At 35.1% G+C, this 22,226-nt stretch overlaps 1 long non-coding RNA gene across 20 annotated transcripts in view; it reads right to left on the reverse strand.

Annotated features, from left to right (window-relative positions):
• The window catches only part of LOC149566588 (uncharacterized), a 29,204-nt gene extending 10,987 nt beyond the window's left edge, over positions 1-18,217 (reverse strand). For 5 of the 20 annotated variants that reach the window (XR_016362241.1, XR_016362243.1, XR_016362240.1 and 2 more), the window contains exons 1-5: positions 17,719-18,217; positions 17,243-17,312; positions 1,843-1,933; positions 1,324-1,454; positions 881-949 (exon numbers count right to left, since the gene is read on the reverse strand). This is a non-coding gene — a long non-coding RNA (uncharacterized LOC149566588). Of the gene's footprint in view, positions 1-880; positions 950-1,323; positions 1,811-1,842; positions 1,934-17,242; positions 17,313-17,718 lie in introns of all 20 variants that reach the window. The other 15 variants (XR_016362244.1, XR_016362255.1, XR_016362247.1 and 12 more) reach the window with 14 other exon arrangements.
• Positions 18,218-22,226: the final 4,009 nt, after the last annotated feature.

A 22,226-nucleotide genomic window follows, 5' to 3' on the forward strand; every position in this document is an offset into this window, starting at 1 on the left:
CTGTAAAGGGTAATGTGTTGGTGGTAATGAGTGTAGTTCTTAATTCTTGGACGATTAGATGAAACGTTACCAACACTAAGGAAGTAATACTATACAATTTATATTGTATTTTGATAAAGACATCATTCAATAAAGGTTTAGAAATATGAGATCAATATTTTTAGGAGGATTATTCTATGTATGCATAACAAAAGGCATTGAAATGACCAACCATTATAAAACAAGATTCTTGAGCTCGAGAGATGATTTTTGCAGCCTTCTAATTTAAAATATTGGATGTCAGTTAAAATTTGTCTTCAGACATAACATTAAAATTGTTGCAAACTGCCTGAAAGTTGTTTGCCCCAGTGTAAGAAATAACAAGGTGTTACTTACTGTTAAAAGATTATTAAAAAAAGAAGTGATGCCATTTCTGGTTTCTTGCCATGAAGGATGATATTAAGCAACATAATAGGAGTAAAGGTAATATTAAACACTGTGAAATATATATTCCAATATTATAAAGCTAATCATATGAAAACTTAAAAAATAGCCCATAAAATATGCTTCGGATTCATAAAATGAAAAAGGAGGTGACTTTTGAATGGAAAGCTACCAAGAAAAGTGAAAGTCGTTGCTGCCTGAATCTATTAAGCAAATTCATATTTGACAAATAGATATTAATGTCCACTAGGTACAAGAAATTTCTTTTGTTTCGCCATTTTAACCTTATTCTGAAATCAAGTGCATAAATAGAGTCCACTCTGAAAATCATGAACTATATTGAGAAAATAAATAGGATAAATGCACCATGCCAAATTATGAATGGCAAAGAAGATGAATTTGTTTAGATATTGTCAGACTTCATAGCCTAAGTAAGGATTCACAAAAAAATCCTTACCTGCCACTCAGAAGCACTGAGCCAGCCGTATCTTTTAGAGTTCCTCTTCTAAGCAGCACAACCATAACCCTAACAACACCCAAAAAAAAATGTTCAAATGGTGGCTCTTTCTATGTTGTAAAAAAAAACTAGATCAACATAAATTTGAAACAAAACTTATATACGAATTTGAAATTTAGCATTAGCTTTAGTGAGGGAATCTCAAAATTGATCAGAAAATAAACCCTGATATGACTTACAAAAAATGTCTCTGCGATAATATTTTAATATTTAAATCCTAAAACAATGAGCCTAAAGAAATGTTTAACTTGGACATGCAAAATTCCTCCAATGACACTGCTAAAAGCAACGGACAGTTAACAGCTATTTAAAAAGAAAGGGCTTGTGTTAAAATAGCACAAAATGAAACACAGCAAAACATGATTTACAAATATATCACTCACATTTTGCATTGCTGCAGTGCTCGCTCTCCGTGTCATTACCAGCCTAATTGATCTTGCATGAAACAGTGGAGGAGGAAAGATGCAATGTAAATACGAACTCGTGCCCCAAACTGGTCATAAAGAGCTTAAATCTAAAACAAGCCAGTACAAACATCAAGCTTAGCATTTCTCTTTAAAGGTATAGACATCAAAATCCTAGTAACAGCAACACTGCAACTAAGGATGGAGAATGCAGCTATAATATCATGAGAAGTAAGGGCATTCAGTCCAGTGGTCCTGAGTACAATAGAATACAGTAAATTTATGTGGAAAAAAAGATCATGTACTTCACTGCAACAGATGGACCACTTTCTTTTGATAGATAAAGGCACCTTGGACAATTTTTTTCAGAAGGTAAAAGAAACTGTGAAATACAACAGAATATGACTCATCCCATGCTGTGAATAGCTCATTACATCACTGAGACCAAGTTTCTTCATGAGTTAACCTGAAAAATATGATTAAGGTGTTAAGACTCACTTTGACAGTGTCCAAACAAAAGCTTCCTTCTAGAGAAACTGTTCAATGCAGAATTCAAATGACGCAGTCCCTTCTTGCATAGAAACCAACTCTTCAGAAAAAGAGGCATATATGTTATAGTCCTATAGATAATAGAACAATAGACATCTATTTTATTCTAACATTTCAACAGAATTGAGAAAACAATGATACAAGAACATGAATCTCAACAGATCTCAGTAGGCTATCAGTGCCATGCCTAACTAATACCAGATAGCATGATGCAATAAAAAGCTAATATGTACTTCAAATCTAATCCACACGAGATAAGCTCCAACAAAATAATTATCACATTGAAAATTTTCTGATATATGTAGGTTAGTTGTTTTCTAAATGCTTCATTTATTTTTATTACCCTAGATTAATTTTTTATTCCTCACTTATTTCATTAGCATAGATATTTCTATTTTATGCAAGTGTTTTATTTTCCCTTACAAAGAAATTCACATACATGTTCAAATGAATGCATGCGTGTGTAATTGTAAGACTGAAAATTATCATCTCCATTTTGACCTCAGTTGGACTTGTATGTTTCTATACAATGTAGTACAATAAAACGAACAATCAGCTGTTTCCAGCTAGCAGGATCAAACACAGTTTTCCAAGGTGATAAAATTGCATATGCAGATGCATCACTTGCATGCCAGGCATGAAGCACATTCCCCAATTAATAATGAATGGTTGGATATAAAGGCTCCATATGCTGGCCCAACAATGGAAGCCAAGGATGTAACCATGCATGTATTGGCACAGTCTCCTTGCGAGGATCCCAAGTATCTACTGCTGCTGTTAATGTGGGCATTACTTTATGATCCAAAATGTTATGAAGTACTGAAGCCGGTGGTAACTTCTCCCATGTCTCCAGAAAACGTAGCATAGGTTCAGGGTCTCTTGGCTCCCAGGAATTCGAAGCAGCTATTCTCACTGCTGGAAGAATAACTTGAGTAAAGAGTTGAGTGATAAGGAGTGAAGAAGCAAGTTCTGCTTCTGTGTAAATGCCATAATCACGGGGCTCATTCCCTTGCAGAAGCCTCTGCCACAATGACATTACCTCTAAACCATGCAAAGGATGTTGAAGTGGTTCCCAACACTGAAACCCTTTTATAAGCAATGGCAAAGCAAATGCAAATTTCGACACAAATATACACACACACACATATATATATATACATACATACATATACACAAATATATATACATATACACAAACATATACACGTATACACAAATACACACACACACACACACACACACACATATATATGTACGCACAAATACATACATACATATATACATACATACATACATATACATTATGTGTGTAAATATATGTGTGTATATATTTGTTTCCCATATACATATATAAATATGTGTCTGTTGTGCATACTTGTTTGCGCATACATATCAGTTTTGTGCATATCATATGATTATGGCATGCCATGAAATTAAACATTGTATACAATCATGTATGCATATATACATAAACATATATGTGTACATACATTATCACACATTAGGATTTGGTGTTTAGGATTTAGATATACATAGACAGATATGTACATAGGTTGTGTATGCTTCCACATCTTGCATGCATGTCTACCAAGCTAATAGCAACAACATCCAGCAATATCTCTATCATTTATGCTTTGAGGGATGTCTGTACCCCGTTCCAAAGGTCCCATTTTCGCACAGACAGGAGGATGTTGGCAAAGGTTGTGAAATCTTTAGACCTGCTTACTCATTTACTCTGATATAAATATACACACACATATGTGCATACGTGTGTGTGTGTGTGTGTGCAAATATTTTCAACAACTCAATGTGCATATCCTACAACATTGGCTTTCCATAAGACAACATTTCATTGAGGCAGTCAATAAAACATTTCAATTGCAACTTAAACATATATATTCTCTCAATATATCTATTTTGTGCATATTCAGCAACCAACATTTGATGAGAACATTACGTTCATGCATTCTGTCAAAGAGTTCACATGACTTATCTATACTCCATTTTGCAAGCATGTTTGTTAAGGCAAATGCAACTAAACCATCTACACCGTCTAACATAGTCCTTTACGCTTTGATGGATGTCCATACCTTTTCCCAAAGCTCTCATTTTAGCACATGTTGGAAGGCTGCTGGCAGAGATTGTGTAACTTAGTTTCAGATCTGCCGATTGCATTTGCTTTAATATATTAATAATAACACACAAATGCTATACATGCGTGCATACATATATGTATATATCTATGTATGTATGTATGTATGCACATATGTACATAGCTACAACACATGCCCATATAAATCCACTTTCATGCATGTGTGTGTAGTGCATGCATGTATCCAAATATATATATATCCATTTTGATCATATCCTACAATCATGGCATGCTGTAAAATCACATTTCTTCAAGGCATTCCATTAAAAATGGTATACATGCATACACATACACACCCACACCCATATACACACATATATATTATATATGTACATACATATATATACACACACATGCATGTCATGTGTATTCTTCCACAATTTGCATACATGTCCACCAGGCTAATGGTAACTGCAACATTGAACAACATATCTTTATCATTTGTGCTTTGAGGGACATCCATACTCAAACTAAAGTTCCCATGTTGGCGCAGATAGGGAGGATGCTGCCAAAGGTTGTGAAATATTTAGACCTACCAACTCATTTTCTCCAATATAAATATAACTAGGTTGCATGGGTTTGCATACCCACAGCCCTGGGACGCATACCCAAGTACGGGGTACTCAGTCGAGAACATCATAGCTAAGGACCTTGAGTAAGATTTCTGTTTTTGTTTCAATTTTTTATTTTTGCGTCAGCTGCTTGTTTATCAAGCTTACTTCAATACATAACCAGTTTGAAACTTTGATACAATACTGATAAACAGTAAACTTTATCACTGTTTAAGTCAGAAGTTTAACATTTGCAATATGCAATGATAGCCTGATATGCACAAAAAAGATTTGTTGAGAGAATATACATGATTGAGTTGCAATTGCCCTAGTAGAAATGCGTGCAAAATGTGGAGATAGGTAATGCATGTTAACTGTTATACAGAATGCCTCAAAGAGTCTCATGTCAAGTCATGATACTAGATTTGTACACAGACACACACAGCACACATCCATGCAATATGCTCTGTATATTTACATTGGAGAAAATGAGTTGGTAGGTCTAAATATTTCACAACCTTTGCCAGCATCACCCCTGCCTATGCCAATATGGGAGCTTTCCAACATGGTATGGACATCCATTTAAGCTTACATTAGCCTTTTAGATCGTATGAAATGAAATGGGTGTGTAAGTAGAAAAAGACTAGAAGGACAATGTGTACAGATGAAAGTAACAAATTGATGATTTTGGAGTACTCAGTACAGATACTCAGCATTCAGTATGCACATATCATCATTCTAGATCAAATGGGTGTGTGTGATTATACACACAGTGAACAATAAATAAGGGAATGGAGCATACCAGGGAGGTCCCTAGGTTCACAATTCTTGAGGTCCACTTCAGCAATGACCCTCCTGTGAAACTGCTGTCTAAAACCTTTCTCATGAGACAATGTGTTATGAGCTCTTCACCAGTGGGATGGAACCTGAATCCAGGAGGCAGTTGTGCATCACCCTTATCAAGACTGTAACCAAAGTTAAGAACTTCCATTATTGAATTCTCTTGCCAATCTGCTCACAAAAACAAGAGAAAACAAATGGATTGTTTCAACTGTCCTCCAAAATATAGGCTACGGCAGCCCTGCCCAATTTGCCAGATGCCCACTTAGCCTTTTGCAAAATCTGATGTGGGTTGCGGAGAGATGTTGTGTTGACTTCTTCTATGGGTGTTGGGAGAGGGGGGGAAACGGAACGGGATGGGATGTGTGGAGAGGCACAGATCAAAGAAGAATATGAATGAATCCTATTGCCAGTCTGAAATGGATTCCCTCAGCCTGGTGTGTACATGTGTAAGAAAAGCATCACCATAAACAGGCTTGCTTAGTGTCGGAAGAGAATGTGTATATATTAATATCATTAAAGGAAGGAGAGTGGAGGTTTTGGTTTTGTTGGGGGGGGGGGGGGGTGTTGCTATTAAAAGCTCCTCCTATGATGTATCTCAAAAGTCTAAGAGAGAGAATGTGTGCCTACGTGACATGTGTGTTGTCAGTAATGGCAGAAAGTAAGTGAATGCAAAATTAGGTCACAGGGGAACTAAAAAGGAGCTTGTGGGCCTGTAGCAAAGATTGATAAAGGATCATAGTTAGTCTGCCTCTGCACAGTATAGTATGGTATAGTTAGTACTATTACTACCACCACCACTCTACTGACCAATCTAGCTTCCTGCTGCTCCTGCTGGCCACTAATGTGGTTGTATGTAAGCCAACCTGTAATACACTGTGTATACAAGACCCTTCCCTTTCCTTTTCCCTTTCTTCCTTCTCCATTTAAAAAGATCTCTACAGAGACATAGATCACAAGGGCACAGAAATAGACAAAATATATTCGCTCCTGAATCCTGAATGAATGAATGAATGAATGGGAAAACTAGGCGGGGCATAAGTTATTGCACAATCAATCAAAATTTAATGACTTAGTTTCCCTTCCATTCCCCCAACTCAACAAAAGCTTCCATTGTGTAGCCCACTGGTTTCCTTTATCACTGATTTGGGTGTATGTAAAGAGGAGAGAGTGAAGCGCCTGTGGTCAGAACACCACATAAATCCGTGTACAGCAAGGAACTGCACTGTTCAGCGTTTGGTCATACATGACTGTCTTACCCACCTTGGATAAATTCCAGCTATTTCTCATCAAATCCCACCGAGCTTTATATATCAAAACCCCACAAGCCAGAATTTAAAAAAACCCAAAATCGGTGTCAGCGGGTATACTAATAAGGGTCCGTTTGGCTGCGGAAATAGAAATATGAGAATTGGAATTGCTATTCTGGAATAGAAAATGGGGATACATATTTCTTTTCTTGTTTGGTTCAGTCAGAATCTGATAGAGAATTCACAGACCCAAAAAAATTATGTTTTCTAAACTAAATAAAACTAGAATAGGAATACATATTCCAATTCCACCGATTTAGGTGGAATTGCAAATGCTATTTTTTGGGGCAAAATTGGAATACATATTCCTATTCGCAATTCCGATTTGGTGCACCCAAATGGAAATAGGAATACATATTCCAATTCCACTTATTTAGGTGGAATTGCAAATGCTCATTTTTGGGGAAAAATTGGAATACGTATTCCTATTTGCAATTCTGATTTGGTGCACCCAAACAGAGAATTTGAAATTTTAAGAATTTACATATGCCTGATCCACTCATATTCCTGCTGCCAAACAGGCCCTAGGGTCCGTTTGGTTCGTGGAATTTAAAAAACCGGGATTTCTACAAACCTTGGTTTAGCCAAATCAAGGTTTTGCAAATCTTCATTCTGATTTTTGAGATTTTACTTAAACTGTTTGTTTCACTCGGAAGATGCACGTGAAGACACATATTTATGCGTAAGCTTGGAGTTCAAGGCAAATTTCAAAAAGTAGTCCAATCTATTATTTTTACACTTGTTAAAAAACATAACCAGGTTTTGATTTTCAATTCCTACTTGCTAGTAGGAAGTTGGAAAACCTGGTTTTGAAGCAAATTGGAAATCCAGTATGCTAATTCCACTTTGCCAATTTTGAAACAAACGCAAAAAATTTCAAATCCGGATATTGAAAAAGCCAATTCCTGTCATCTTCCAGGAACCAAACGGAATGCCATGCGAATGAGAGTGCTGTACAGTTAGGCCAGGGGATTGTGTTTAGGCTGCAACTTAATGCCGACAGGAAGTCAATATCCCAAAAAGATTGGTGCAACAAATTGTGCTGCTCAAATGCAACAAGGGTTACAGTGTTCTTAGGGCATAATTGATGGTGTTTTTGCACAGATTTTTTGTGGTTTCAAACAATTTTATTTTCAAATCACATAAACTTGAAGCAGTAAACATCCTTGCCCAGATAGTGTCGATGATATTGTTAAGAATATTAACCGAGATAAACCTACAGGTCTGACAGTACAGACCGTACTTCCTCTTAATAGTAATATATCTCTCTAATGTTGGCATTTAATGATATATATATATCTCTCTCCTATAGATGCCAAGTTAGGAAGGGTATGTCCCTATATCCTTTCTAAAGGGTATGTCCCTTGAGGGACATACCCTTTAGAATATATAAGTAGGTTGTAAATGCAGATTATAGAAGACACAGTTACAGCAGTCTGCTCCTATAAGCATTTTATATCCTACAATTTATATCTGAGATTCTCTATCACAATAAAAGGTTAAATATTCAGTATTGTATCTGCATTATAATAAGCACTAATTTCATCAATATTCATACTACTTCGAAGATCATTCTCAGCATATAAGACTGGAGTAAAAGTCTGATTAAGAGATAAGGATTTAGCAGAAACTTTACAGATATGTGGCCTTGCAGCATTGAGATTGCTGGCAGAGATTGTGGAATTTATAAACACACATTCTATATATGTCTGCATACATATATGTATATATCTATGTATGTATGTATGCATGCATGCACATATGTATGCATAGATGCAACACACATAACCATGTAAATCTAAATAAATACATGTGTGTGTAAGGCATGCATGCATCAACATATATATCGATTTTGTGCATATCCTACAATTATGGCATGCTATTAAACCACATTTCTTTGAGGCATTCCATTAAAAATGGCTTATACACACACACACATACATGCCATGTGTATTCTTCCACAATTTGCATACATGTCCACCAGGCAAATGGCAACTGCAACATCCATCAAGATTTCCTTACTCGTGTATGCTTTGAGGGACATCCATACTCAAACTGAAGCTCCCATTTTAGCACATATAGAGATGCAGCCAAAGGTTGTGAAATATTTAGATCTCCCAACTCATTTTTGTAAAGTTTCTGCAATTTCTATGACTGAATATAGACTAGATTCGATCTTCTTCTTCTCCTTCTGATTTGCTGAGAATAACTTCAAAGTATTGCTTTCAATTGAATTAGAAATGTAAATCAGAATTCTGTCTTTTATAATTCTGCAATTCGTATGTGGGCAGTAATGACTAGAGAGCAGACTTGTCTTTGTTCTTGTGTACTCTTAGACTTCATCATTACCCTCTATAAGTATATGAATCAAGGGACATGGTCTTAGAAAGGACATGTCTCTTCCAAAGTTATTTGCCTAACCTCTAGAAGTCGGCGACTTTCTAAGAATAATTAAGTTTAATCACAACCATAAACAATGAAGTTTAGTTTAGTCTTAAACCAAAACCCTAAGGATAAACGCCGATCTTATAAAGGGAACAAAGCAAAGACTTACTTCTTTACTTATCATGCCACATCAGATCAGATCGATCAGATCAATATGCTAACAAGTTACAGAATTAACAATTTTCTCCAATATAAATATATCTAGTTTGCATGGGTATGAGTACCCAAGTACCAAGTACACATACCCCAAGTACCAAGTACTAAGTGGAGAGCATCATAGCTAAGAACCTTGATTAATATTTCTGATTTTATTTCAGTTTTTTTTTTCAAATCAGCGTGTTGTTTATCAAGCTTAAGTCAATACGTAATCAGTTTGGAACTTTAATACGATACTGATAAACAGTAAACTTTATCACTGTTTAAGTCAGAAGTTTAACATTTGCGATATGTAATGATTGCCTGATATCCCTCTCAAATTCTTTGAAACCCTATCAATTTATGGAAGCAATTACTTAATTCCTAGAATTAAAAGCAACAATAAATTGTCATACAACCTATCTAAGCTGCATTAAATTACATGAAATTTGCTCACTCAATCCCAAAGTAACAAGCATATGAAGCGGAGCCAGTTTATTCTTTCTCCCTATCTAAGATTAGTTTATTCTTGTTCTTGCTCTTGCTTGTTGGCCAAGGCAGTGTCTTTTCATTTAGTTTAACAAACAATTCTTCTAAATTTAATATATGTCATTGTTATATGATTTATGATCTTCTTGTTCATGTTTAAAGTCTGCCTTCTTTGTTATGCATCTAAACATTTATCATATATTAATATTATAATTACAAACATATTGCAAATCTCAAACTGAAAATAATACATTACTTTTGCAAACTATATCAATGTTCTTGTTTTGAAAAACTTTTGTCATGACTTATATTTTCAGATTTTCTATTAATATTAAATTATGTTTTTTTAAAAGTCAGACATGCCCAAGTAAAGTAACCCGTCGCCTATTTTGAAAAATAGCCATACCCATACCCTAAGTACCCAAGTACACCGTCCACGTGCAACCTTGAAAAATAGATACACGCATATGTGCATGCACAGGTGTCGATACATGTCTCTGTGTGCCTATATTTTCAACAAATCTAGTTTGTGTATCCTACAGTCATGACTTGTCATGAAACCACATTCTTTCAGTCAATCTGTAAAGGCAACAACTATGCAGAGATCAAGATACACCATTGCACAAATTTTTTAAATAATTAAAAAATAATATTTAATAGTACTATTTTTATTTTTCTGTATTTTTAAATCAATTAATAATTCTGATCCTTGGTAAAACGAGAGTTTCAAAAATAAAAGTACTGCTATATTCTATATTCTATTTTGATTAACTAAAAATATTGGTTAGTGATGTACCCTGATCCCTGTATAGACATTGCCTTCTGTAGAACAGTTCACATGCCTTGCCTATGATTACACCTTTTGCATACATGTCTACCAGGGCAGTTGCAACTTAAACATATAAATACTCTCAACAAATCTAATTGATAGATAGATAGATAAAATTTTAACGTCCACGAGGCTAAAAATAGCCTATGGGACAGCAAGACAACTCAAGCAGACTTAAGTAACAATGTTCGTTGCTTGTGTAGGATGATGATGAGTCCACCCAATTGCTCAATGTACTCTTCGTTGAATAGGTTATTGTTAGGAACCTGTGTGTTCCTTCTGTTTATTTTGTTAGAGTAGTGTTGTTGGACGCATATGCTTTGTAAGTCGTCCCGTGAGTATATTTTATTATCCCACATGCATAGGTAGTATTACTTTTCTAGATCGTACTCAGTATATAAGAATAGGTTGAGGCCCTTGATGGGCACGAACGAATTTATTGTATTGAGCTTGCTCAAAGGAGGTTACCCCCTCGAAGTGGCCTGCGATCAGTAGATTCATTCTGAGTTCTGCTATCACTTTGTATTCTGTTATTTCGAGCATTCTCACGATATTGCTATAAGGAGGTTCATCACATCTGGTATCAGAGCACTCTCTTGGGCTCGCTGGGTGGAAATTACATCAAATTTTTTTTTCTGTCGTGGCCTTCAGGTTCCTCTCACTTCTCATATCTCTTGTTATTGCAATAACTCTTTTCAGTTGTTCTGTCTGTGAGTGAATTTTTCTAAGTCGACTGTTCAAATAAAAAGAACAAAAAAAAAAAAAAAAAAAAGAGTAAAATTTTTTCTGTTTTTTAGTCGTAGCTTCCTTGTTTGCTTTCTGTTTCTGCTCATACTTCCGCAGAACGTCTGCAATATCATTTCGCATACTTCCTTCCTTGGCGACCCAACCCCAAATTTTACATATCAAAGTCCTAAATCCCTCATTTATCTAATTTTAGGGTTTGCCCTATCTTTTTCACCTCTCATCCAATCGCCACCAAACTGAGCCACAAGATTCAATTCCTCATTTTGCTCCCTTATCCCTCTTGGACTGTTCGCCTCATTTCGCCTCCCTACCCTTGAAACCCTCATTTTTCTGTTTCCCTTGTCCCTAGATAGTCTCCCACCACCCGTCGAACACCCATTTCCTATCTGAGTTTTACCCAAATCCAAGTTTGCCGTAACTAAAAAAGTTTTTGTTTCTCATCTTCTACCCATTCCAACAAATAAAAAAAAATAAATAAATAAAAAAATTAAAAATTAAAAAAAAAAAAAACCTTGCTTTATGGTTGTTACGCGTACAGGAGCAAAAATCATGGAAGAAGAAATGGCATCCCTCAAAACCAAACTTCAAGATCTGGATGACAAAATTCTCGGTCTTAACTTTCAGCAGTCAGCCATGAGCCGAAACCATTCAGGAGATACTGGGTCCTCTTCTGGCAATTTCCGTGGACCAAAGCTTGATTTTCCACGCTTCGATGGTTCTGATCCGACTGGATGGATCTATAGGGCAGAGCAATATTTCAGCTTGCATAATACTTTGGATAACCACAAAGTCCCCCTTGCATCTTTTCATTTGGAACATGAAGCTCTTCAATGGTTCCGTTGGTACATCAAGGCTAATGTAGGCCCAACGTGGAGAGAATTGTGCACCCTCATTTTGGAGCGCTTTGGCCCTAGTTCCTTTGATGATTTCACAGGAGCACTCACTAAACTACGTCAAACAGGCACTGTAAGAGAATACCAGACAGAGTTTGAAAAATTAGCTAATTACACAGAGGGCTTGTCTGATGAATTCTTCCGTAGTTGTTTTGTCAGTGGTCTGAAGGATGCACTTCGCTCAGAAGTCAAAATGTTTCGACCTACTACAATGATGGAAGCCCTTGGGTTGGCTAAGTTAGCGGAAGACAAGATTAGTGCTCTACAACGCTCCAGATCTACTTTTGTTCCATTCAGAAATACAGGTTCTCACAACCCTCCAGTCATACCAGCTCCCAGAACTACTCCGATCGAGCACTTGTCTGAAACAGAGATGCGAGTCAGGCGAGACAAAGGGCTTTGTTATAATTGTGATGAGAAATGGTCTCGGGGCCATAGATGTGTTCAGCAAAAGCTCTATCTCTTGGATGTGGATTCTCCACCGGAACTGGAAGAATATGTAGATGCTCAGGAAACAGTGGATGATGAGGTTGAGCCTCACCAGCCTGAACCTCCTTCACCAGAAGCTCCACCAGAGATATCTGTCCATGCTTTGGCAGGAGTCACTACTCCACAAACCATGCGGGTCCAGGGTTTCTTCAAGAAGATCCCTCTTACTATACTCATTGATTCTGGTAGCACTCATAACTTCATTGATCCACGAATAGCCAAACAGGCTGATTGCTTTATCCATCCCTGCTCTAGCTTTGAAGTCATGATTGCCAATGGGGGCACTTTACCTTGTAAAGGGAAATGTCGCAATGTGCGTCTCTCTATTGGAGATTATAACATGCGCTCTGACATGTTTGCCTTACCCTTAGGTGGCTGTGATGTGGTTTTGGGTGCCCAATGGTTACGCACTCTTGGCCCCATTCTCTGGGATTTTGCTGAACTTTGGATGCAGTTTTCAGCCGAGGGGCACCAACACACTTTGAAAGGCTTACAACCAGGGTCTCTCAGCATCATCAGTTCACACCGTATGGAAAAACTTCTTAAGAAGAATTCACATGGTGTCATCGCTCAGCTCCATTCCATTCAGATGCAGCCATCAGCAGTCTCTAGCACTCCTGCCGATCTCCAACACATTCATCCAGTCTTTCATGTTTCTTGTCTAAAGAAAGTTCTGGGTACCACTGTCAGAGCACAAACTACTCTCCCTGAAATGGATACGGAAGGATCCATTATCCTGGAGCCGGTGGCAATCATTGACCAGCGCACTCGCCAGCTTCGCTCTCGCTCCATCTCTGAGGTCTTGATTCAGTGGCATGGCATGCAACCAGAGGATGCTACCTGGGAACCCCTTCTTCAGATTCAACAACAATTTCCACACCTTAAGCTTTGAGGACAAAGCTTTTTTCTAAGGGAGAGGGGATGTTAGGAACCTGTGTGTTCCTTCTGTTTATTTTGTTAGAGTAGTGTTGTTGGACGCATATGCTTTGTAAGTCGTCCCGTGAGTATATTTTATTATCCCACATGCATAGGTAGTATTACTTTTCTAGATCGTACTCAGTATATAAGAATAGGTTGAGGCCCTTGATGGGCACGGACGAATTTATTGTATTGAGCTTGCTCAAAGGAGGTTACCCCCTCGAAGTGGCCTGCGATCAGTAGATTCATTCTGAGTTCTGCTATCACTTTGTATTCTGTTATTTCGAGCATTCTCACGATATTGCTATAAGGAGGTTCATCACAGTTATGCCATGACATGCCATGACCACATTCCTTTCAAGCACTCTCTCAGACAGCTCACATCACACATGCCTTGTCTGTGGGTCCATTTTGTGAGCATTTCTACCATAGCAATTGCAACTATGTCTGACAAAATCCATTATACTTTATTGGATGTGCAAATCCATTATCCTTTATAAAACGGTAATCCTATGACACTTAAAAATATTAATAAGCTGTATACATGTGAAAGTTGTGGCTGCCTGAATTTACCAAGCAACTTCAATTTATATTTGACTAATTTTAGATATTAACGTCTGCTGGTTAGAAGAATTATAGTTTGATTCACCATTTCAACTTATTCTGAAATCAAGTGCATAAATAGAATTCACTAAGATTGAAGTCATATACAGTATTGAGAAAATAAATAGGATAAATGCATGATGCAAATTCCGAATGTCTCTGTCACATGCATTATAACTGAAAACTAAAACCCCTAGTTGAATATAGCATGTGAACCAAAATCCACTTAACAGGCAAAATTTCCGTGTCATAAGGAAGGGGTTTGCATTAAAGATAGGGTTAACAGAAAAAATTCCTTTAGTGAAACCTATAAAAGGCAATGGAGAGTTAGCAGCTAAATTGTGTGGCAAAGGAAGGGTTTGAATTAAAAATTAAAATAGCAAACATTCAAACAGCAATACATGGAAATACAAATATATCCCTCACAGTTTGTGTTTCCTGCGGTGCTTGCTCTCCCTATCATTACCTGCCTCATCAACCTGGGTTAACAGCTAAATTGTGTTGCAAAGAAAGGGTTTGAACACTGAAACAGCGATACATAAAAATACAAATATAGCCCTCACAGTTTGTGTTTCCTGTGGTGCTTGCTCTCCCAATCAATACCAGCCTCAACAATCTCGCCCAAAACAATGAATCGGGAAAAAGTAGTGTAAAGAGGAGACAGTCTATTATACTCGCATGCAGCCACATCCACACAGCACCCAAAATGTACCATTTATTGTAATAATTAATTATGAAAACTAGCAGTTGAACATTTTTGTGCTTGTAACGATAGGTGTTTAATAATAAATTAAATTATAAGTAATTTTCAATTTAAATAAAAAAAAAAAAATAGACTAAAAAAATTATCATCTAAAAAAATAGGAAAATAAGATGAAAAATATAGTACAAATAAAGTAAGAGAACTAAACAAATTATGAAAACTAAACTAAAAGTCAATCAATTTAAGAAAACTAAACTCAAATTTGGATTTTCTAAAAGAAAACATAAATTGACTTGCTATTTTGAAATCATTTGCTAATTTTATTTTTTTAAATGAGAAAAGCAAGAGCCTATGACACCATGTTAACTTGTGAGCCTCTCAGGTGGAAGGTCTAGGGTTCGAGTCTAATCGAACTTAACATAATAATAATATTAATAATAATAATTAATTTCAACAAAATAGTAATTAATCACATAGCTGTGTGTTGTGAATGCATGTTCGCCCATATATATCCATTTCTTTGAGGCATTTTGCTAAACATGATATACATATAATTACAAGTACATATGTATGCATACATACATATACATATATGCATTCACACATCCATATATACATATATGCATTCACACGTCCATCTATACATGCATAGACATATATGCATGCACACATGCCCACATGTACACACATATATGCATGCACAAACACATGCACACATATATGCTTACATACATGCACACACATATGCTTACGTACATGCACACACATACATGCTTACATACATACATACATGTATATACTTATAGGCCTGAAATTTGATGGCCGTATTGGCCATTATTGGCCATTATTGGTCTTTTGTACTTCTGAACTGTATATGACAGGCTGAAAAATTGTAACACCATATGAATTGATAGGCTAAAGTTTTTCAGAACTGTCAGTATTTGTTTGTTATCGGAAACTTAGTATTTTATTTAATAACATACACAAATGTGATTTTCTAATATGTATGATAAATATATATTTTTCTATATTATGTGTTTCTATTTTTTTTGTTTCTTGTTTCTGTTTAGTAATGTTTCTATTTTAATGATTGTATGATAATATTAATTTAGAATCTTTTTGATATAGAATATAATGAGTTTTAAAAACTTATTTTTAGTAATTTACAATATTAGGTATTACAAGAATTAAAAATCTCTAAAAGGAAATACATGCTTGCTTATTTTATTTGAGAATTTTGTATATATTACTAATTTATAATCACAACTTAATAGAAATTTTGCTTATATTACTAAATAATTAATATTTATTATTTTCTAATTTACAAAATATTTAAATTTAAAATGATCTATTAAATTATTTTACAACAAAAAATTGGCGATGATGAAAAAAAATTAACTGACATTAAAAAACCCTATGACAGGCAAGGGCGGCCGTCAAATTCCAGGCCTGCATACATTTACAAACGCCACAATTAACCTCTCCGATAACATATGGAGAAGTGGCTTACTTAAAGATTCTACACAAACTGTGGCATGCTATCAACAAAGCCGATGAGAAAATAATGGGGAGAATTAGGAGTATCACATAACCCTACCAAAGCAGAATTTCTTTTTCAAATGAGATGAACCAAAGCCAATCTCTCTATAGCTGCTCCTCAAATCTATTCACAATAAATTAGTAGTAGATCTAAAAGTATTGGGGTTTTAGAGCTACTAGATTCTTGAGCTCGAGAGACGATTTTTGCAGCCCCTTAATGAAAATATTGGATGTCAGTTAGAATCTGTCTCCAGGCACGAGGTTAAGAATTGTGCTAACTCCTGAAAGTTGTTTTCCCCGGTGTCAGAAATATAACAAGGTGTTTAGTTACTGATAAAAGATTGTTTTAAAAAAAAGTGATGCCATTTCTGGTTTCTTGCCATTGAGGATGGTATTGGGCAGCACGATAAAAGCAACAGTAATATTATACATTATGAAATATATATTCCAATATTAAGCAATTCTATTTTATTTTTGACAACTTTTAGAAATTAACGACCCCTGGGTAAAAGAAAATTTCGTTTGTTTCGCCCTTATTCTGAAATCAAGTACATTAATAGAATTTACTCTGATTCGAGTCATGAACTATATTGAGAAAATAAATAGAATAAATGCATCATGCGAATTATGAATGGCAAAAGAGATCAATTTGTTCAAATACTGTCAAACTTCATAGCCTAAGTAAGGATTCACAAGAAATCCTTACCTGCCACTCAGGAGGGCTGCGCCAGCCGTACTCTTCCAGAGCTCCTATTCTAAGCAGCACGACCATAACCCTAACAACGCCCCAAAAAAAAAAAGTTTATAATTGTGGCTCTTTCTATGTTGAAAAAAAACCTAAATTTGAAAGAAGAATTATACACAAATTTACTACTTATTTTTGAACGAAGAGCATCTCAAAACTGAGACAAATAATAAATACTGATTAAACACAAAACAATTTCTCCGTTAGATGAGTAAAATCCCTAATTAAAAGAGCATGTGAATCGACGTCCACTTAAAAGGGAAATTCGCCCATTTCATAAGAAAAGAATTTGGATTAAAGAAAGGGTTAACAGCAAAATTTCCCCAGAGAAACAGATAAAAGGCAATTGAGGGTTAACAGCGAAATTGTATCGTAAAGAAAGGGTTCGAATTAAAATAGCGCACGGTGAAACATAGAAATACAAATAAATCTCTCACATTTTGCGTTTCCTGCAGTGGTCGCTCTTCAATCTCGTCCAGAACAATGCCTCAGGAAAGTAGTGTAAGATCGGCGCAGACAAAGGCTACTTCTACTCGCATGTAAAACCCCGTACAATACATGAGCGATGCATACTCCAGATGTCGAGCTGAAACTCATACGATGGGGCCAGTGGAGACAGGTGTTAGTTCAAGGGCAATGGCATTAATGCGGGAGTATAGCGTAATGGGGAATGGATTAATGGCATTAATGGGTGGAGTTCTTAATAGTCCCGGGAAGAAGGTGTGGAACATTTATATTTCAAGAAGCAACAACATAATTTTCAAAAATGACAATAATAACAAGTAATATAAGTTATAACTAGACAAGACAATAGCAATAAATATTTCAGATGTTCCACTGACAAGACTTCCTAAAACATCATTCCGAGTGCATACGAATGTCCAAGCAACCAGTTGTTCATCTTTCTTTGTCCGGCATTACACTAAGCAATTAGCATCAATAAGGACATTCACATATATTTATTATGTACTCCAAAGTTCCAAACAAATGTATTAAGTACTACAACTCCACGAGGAAAGATTTTGAGTTTCTTATGTTGGAGAGAATGTTTTGAAATGTGTATGAGATGATTCATCACTTTGTTGGTAAAAGATCAATATAATAATGTAAAAAAAAAAAAATTTAAAGGCTCATTAAGGCGTTATGTCATAGGATGATCCAACTACATGTTATCCGTGAGGATGTTGGAGGACATGTTATCCGTGAGGATGTTGGAGGGAGTGCAAAAATAAGCTTGACAGGAAAGGTTTCATACAAGAAGTTTTCAATGTGATCTAACAACGCTAATGAAACCCATTTCGTAGATTAGAAGAAAGATAATGAAATTCGTGTTCTTTTCAAATGTTAGAAGTGCATGCCTCTCACTTGAATATTTATATTTATATGTTTTAATACAATGGTCAAGGGCACCATCGATTGTTTATGTTTTGATGTTGAATGACATTCTTTCATTCTGATGATGAATCATGGAGTATGATCTAAAACATTGATGGTTAAAAATTTCGTCACAATCTTGATCCAGAAAGACAATAGCATACTTCATGGATTGTGAAAATCTCCTATCTTCAGTAATAATCTTGATTTGGTTAGATGAGCAAAACTATAAAAGTGCATATCCTATGAATCAAGTGTAATTTGCTATTATTTATGATACCTTGTACAATTATTCAAAGTGATGATTGTAATCTCATTCTCATAAAATGTAATACAATACTATGAATGTGGTTTGTTATATTTGTTTGCTGGAATAGGAATAGGAAAATAAGAATAGGAAATGTATTCTCTGTTTAGTACCCCAAATCGAAATAGGGAATAGGCAAACATATTCCAATTTTTCTCCTAAAATGAGCATACGTTCATTCCAAAAAATAGTTGTTATTGGAATGGGTCGTTCCTATTCCCAATCTGATTTTTTATTTTTATTTTTTTGGCTTAAATTTTTTTATTAAAAAATTAATTTAATTTTTTAAATTTAAAAAAAAAATTAAAACATTTTTTTATTAGATCTATTTTTAAAAATACAAAACTTCACCTTATTCCTATTCCATTTTTGTACAACCAAACAAGGGAGTAACATATTCCCAATCAAATGCCAGGTTAACCAAACAAGAATGGGATTGTTTTTTTCCATTCTCATTCCACATTTCTATTCCTATTCTAATTTTCCATTCTAATTTTCTATTCCAATGTCGACAAACAAACGGGCCCTAAATAATACATTGGCTTGGTCAAGGCTTTGGTTGTTAGGAGCTAGGTATGTTGACCAGAGGGGATATATAAATCAATTTATGTCACTCACAAGGAGGTGGGATAGTAGTGACACCCTAAGTATAGTTATACATCTAACTTTAATAATAAGTTTAGGATGCATACGTAGAAGCTACACAAGGATTCATACTCTTCAAGGTCATCAAGACTCAATCCATCGAGGTGAGCAAGACAAATTTCATCATCATAAGTAGTTATTTATTATATATGTATAATCTCAGCATGCCATCCATTATAAGTATTTATCATTATGTGTTATTTCTCTAAATATCATTCATGAATGATCCAATGTTACTCCAAAAATAGGGCATGATTATTTATATAAAAGGAATGTTCGCTTCAATAAAATGATTCAAAGGTATTGACCCTTTTTTGGAAATTGTTTTAAGCCAAAGTGTGATTTGAACAATTGGTGCAATCATCTGCTTCCAAAAACATCCAATTTATCATAACTTTAATTTGAGTGAATAGTTCGAAGATTATAGGTAATGTCATGGTTAAAAAGTGTGATTTGAAATGTTGATGATGAAATAATTGTTCACACATTCAAATCTGGAAACTTCAAGCATTCCTATGGATTGAGGAAATCTAATAGCTTTAAGTAAGACTTTGGTATTTATAATCTCTCAAATCTCATTGCATCTCACGTAGAAGTTGGTGACAACTAACACATGCAATCAAAATTATCGATCAAAAGTATGGGTCATCTATATCTCAAGGAGGAACCACATAATATTCAAATATGACAATAACAATTGATAGAAGGTATAATTGTTTCTTATGACATTCATAGACGATAGCAATAAATATCTCATATGCTCCATTGACAAGGCCTACTGAAATAGTTTATTTGAAGTGAGCATTCCAAGTGCACAAAATGTCTTAGCAACCAATTATTCATCTTCTCAATTTGATAGGATATACCCTTGTTTGCCAATCATTAAACTGTGCAACTAGCACTTGTAAGGTCATTAACATGTGTTTATTATGCATTGCAAACAAATGTATAAAGTACTACAAGTCATCGTATTTGTTACTTGGGAGTAAAGATTTAGAGTATGAAACTATTGTCTTCAAATTCCTTATGTTGGAGATAAGAGACTTTGAAATGCATATTGAGATGATTCATCACTTTGTTAATAAAAATATTTTTAAAAAATTAATGTAATTTTTTAATTAAAATTTTCATTAAGGTGTTATGTCATAAGATGATCCAACATGCAAGTCATTAATGAGGATGTTGGGGGGAGCATTAAAATAAGCTTGAACAATAATGGGAAAGGTTTCATGCAAGAAGTTTTCAATGTGATCTAACAAGGCCAATGAAACTCATTTCATGCATTAGAATGAAAACAAATGAAATACATGTTCTTTTGAAATGTTATAAGCACACGCCTCTTACTTGAATATTGATATGTCCTAATACAATGCTCGAGGGCACCATTCATTGCTTATGATTTGATGTTGAATGTTGCAATGCCAATCCCAATAAGTAATAATATTGATTTAGTTAAAGAGAAAACTATAAAAGTGCATATCCTATGAATCAAGTGTAATTTTCTAGTATTTGTGACACCTTGTACAATTATTCAAAGTGACAATTGTAATCCCATTCTCATAGAATGTAATACAATAATATGAATGTGGTACATTATCTAAATGAATAATTGGCTTGGTCAAGGATTTGGTTGTTAGGAGCTTGGTGAGTTTATCAGAGGGGATATATAAATCAATTTATGTCACTTACAAAGAGGTGGGATAGTAGTGACACCCTAAGTATGGTTACATGTCATACTTTAATACTAACCATGCATGCTAATTTAGCCCAAGTTTAGGATGCATAAGTTGAAGCTACACAAGGATTTAGGGCACTCTAGTCACCTACATACAAGTACTGGTTTATGCAAGAATCACTTGATCTCCTTGCAATAATAATGCATGTGTCCTATGATAGCGGTGACAAGTACAATAAAAAAAATTATTAGACACTACATATTAATAGAAACTTTTATGACTATCAACGAAGACCACAAATCAAGGTTGGTAGATCATAGTAAAAATGACAAAAGTATGACTACATTTTGTACCAGAGACAATAGGATCAAAGATCTCAATAAAAATAAATGTTGCCTCTACAATTAGATCACATTCAAATGGTCATGACTCATGATAACATATAGGATACTCATCAAAGTCCATGAAGTTGAACAATAAATACAAATAATGCACAAAATTACATACCAATGATTAGAGGCAAGCATTCATATGCATTAGTAGCAATATTTTATGATCAAATGGTCTAACTTTTTTGGTCATTTCTCTCCCTTGAGGAATTTAAGAAAGCATTTTCAAGTAAAATTTATTTGATGAAAATTTGTTTTATACCAGCTTATCAAACTTCTTCAAGATCTTGACAAAGGCGAGCATGTTTAACAATTTGTAACAAAACCCAAATTCAAATTACACTAATTAGTAGACAATACAAACATTATTTAAATGTTGGTTATTTTTTTAAATCACAACCTACTTATCAATAGCAAAAAATGTCAAAATTAGACACAAAGCCAAAGAAATGTGAACCTGTAAGTCTTGAGGAAACCTATCCCATAATATAGCTCTACAAAATCTTTATGATACCCTACGTGGCTAATGTTCTTCTTGCTCAAGCTTCTATTGC

Source organism: Cupressus sempervirens, chromosome 3, assembly GCF_028749045.1.
Source record: "Cupressus sempervirens isolate cs-2001-9-10 chromosome 3, ASM2874904v1, whole genome shotgun sequence".
Lineage (NCBI taxonomy): Eukaryota > Viridiplantae > Streptophyta > Pinopsida > Cupressales > Cupressaceae > Cupressus > Cupressus sempervirens.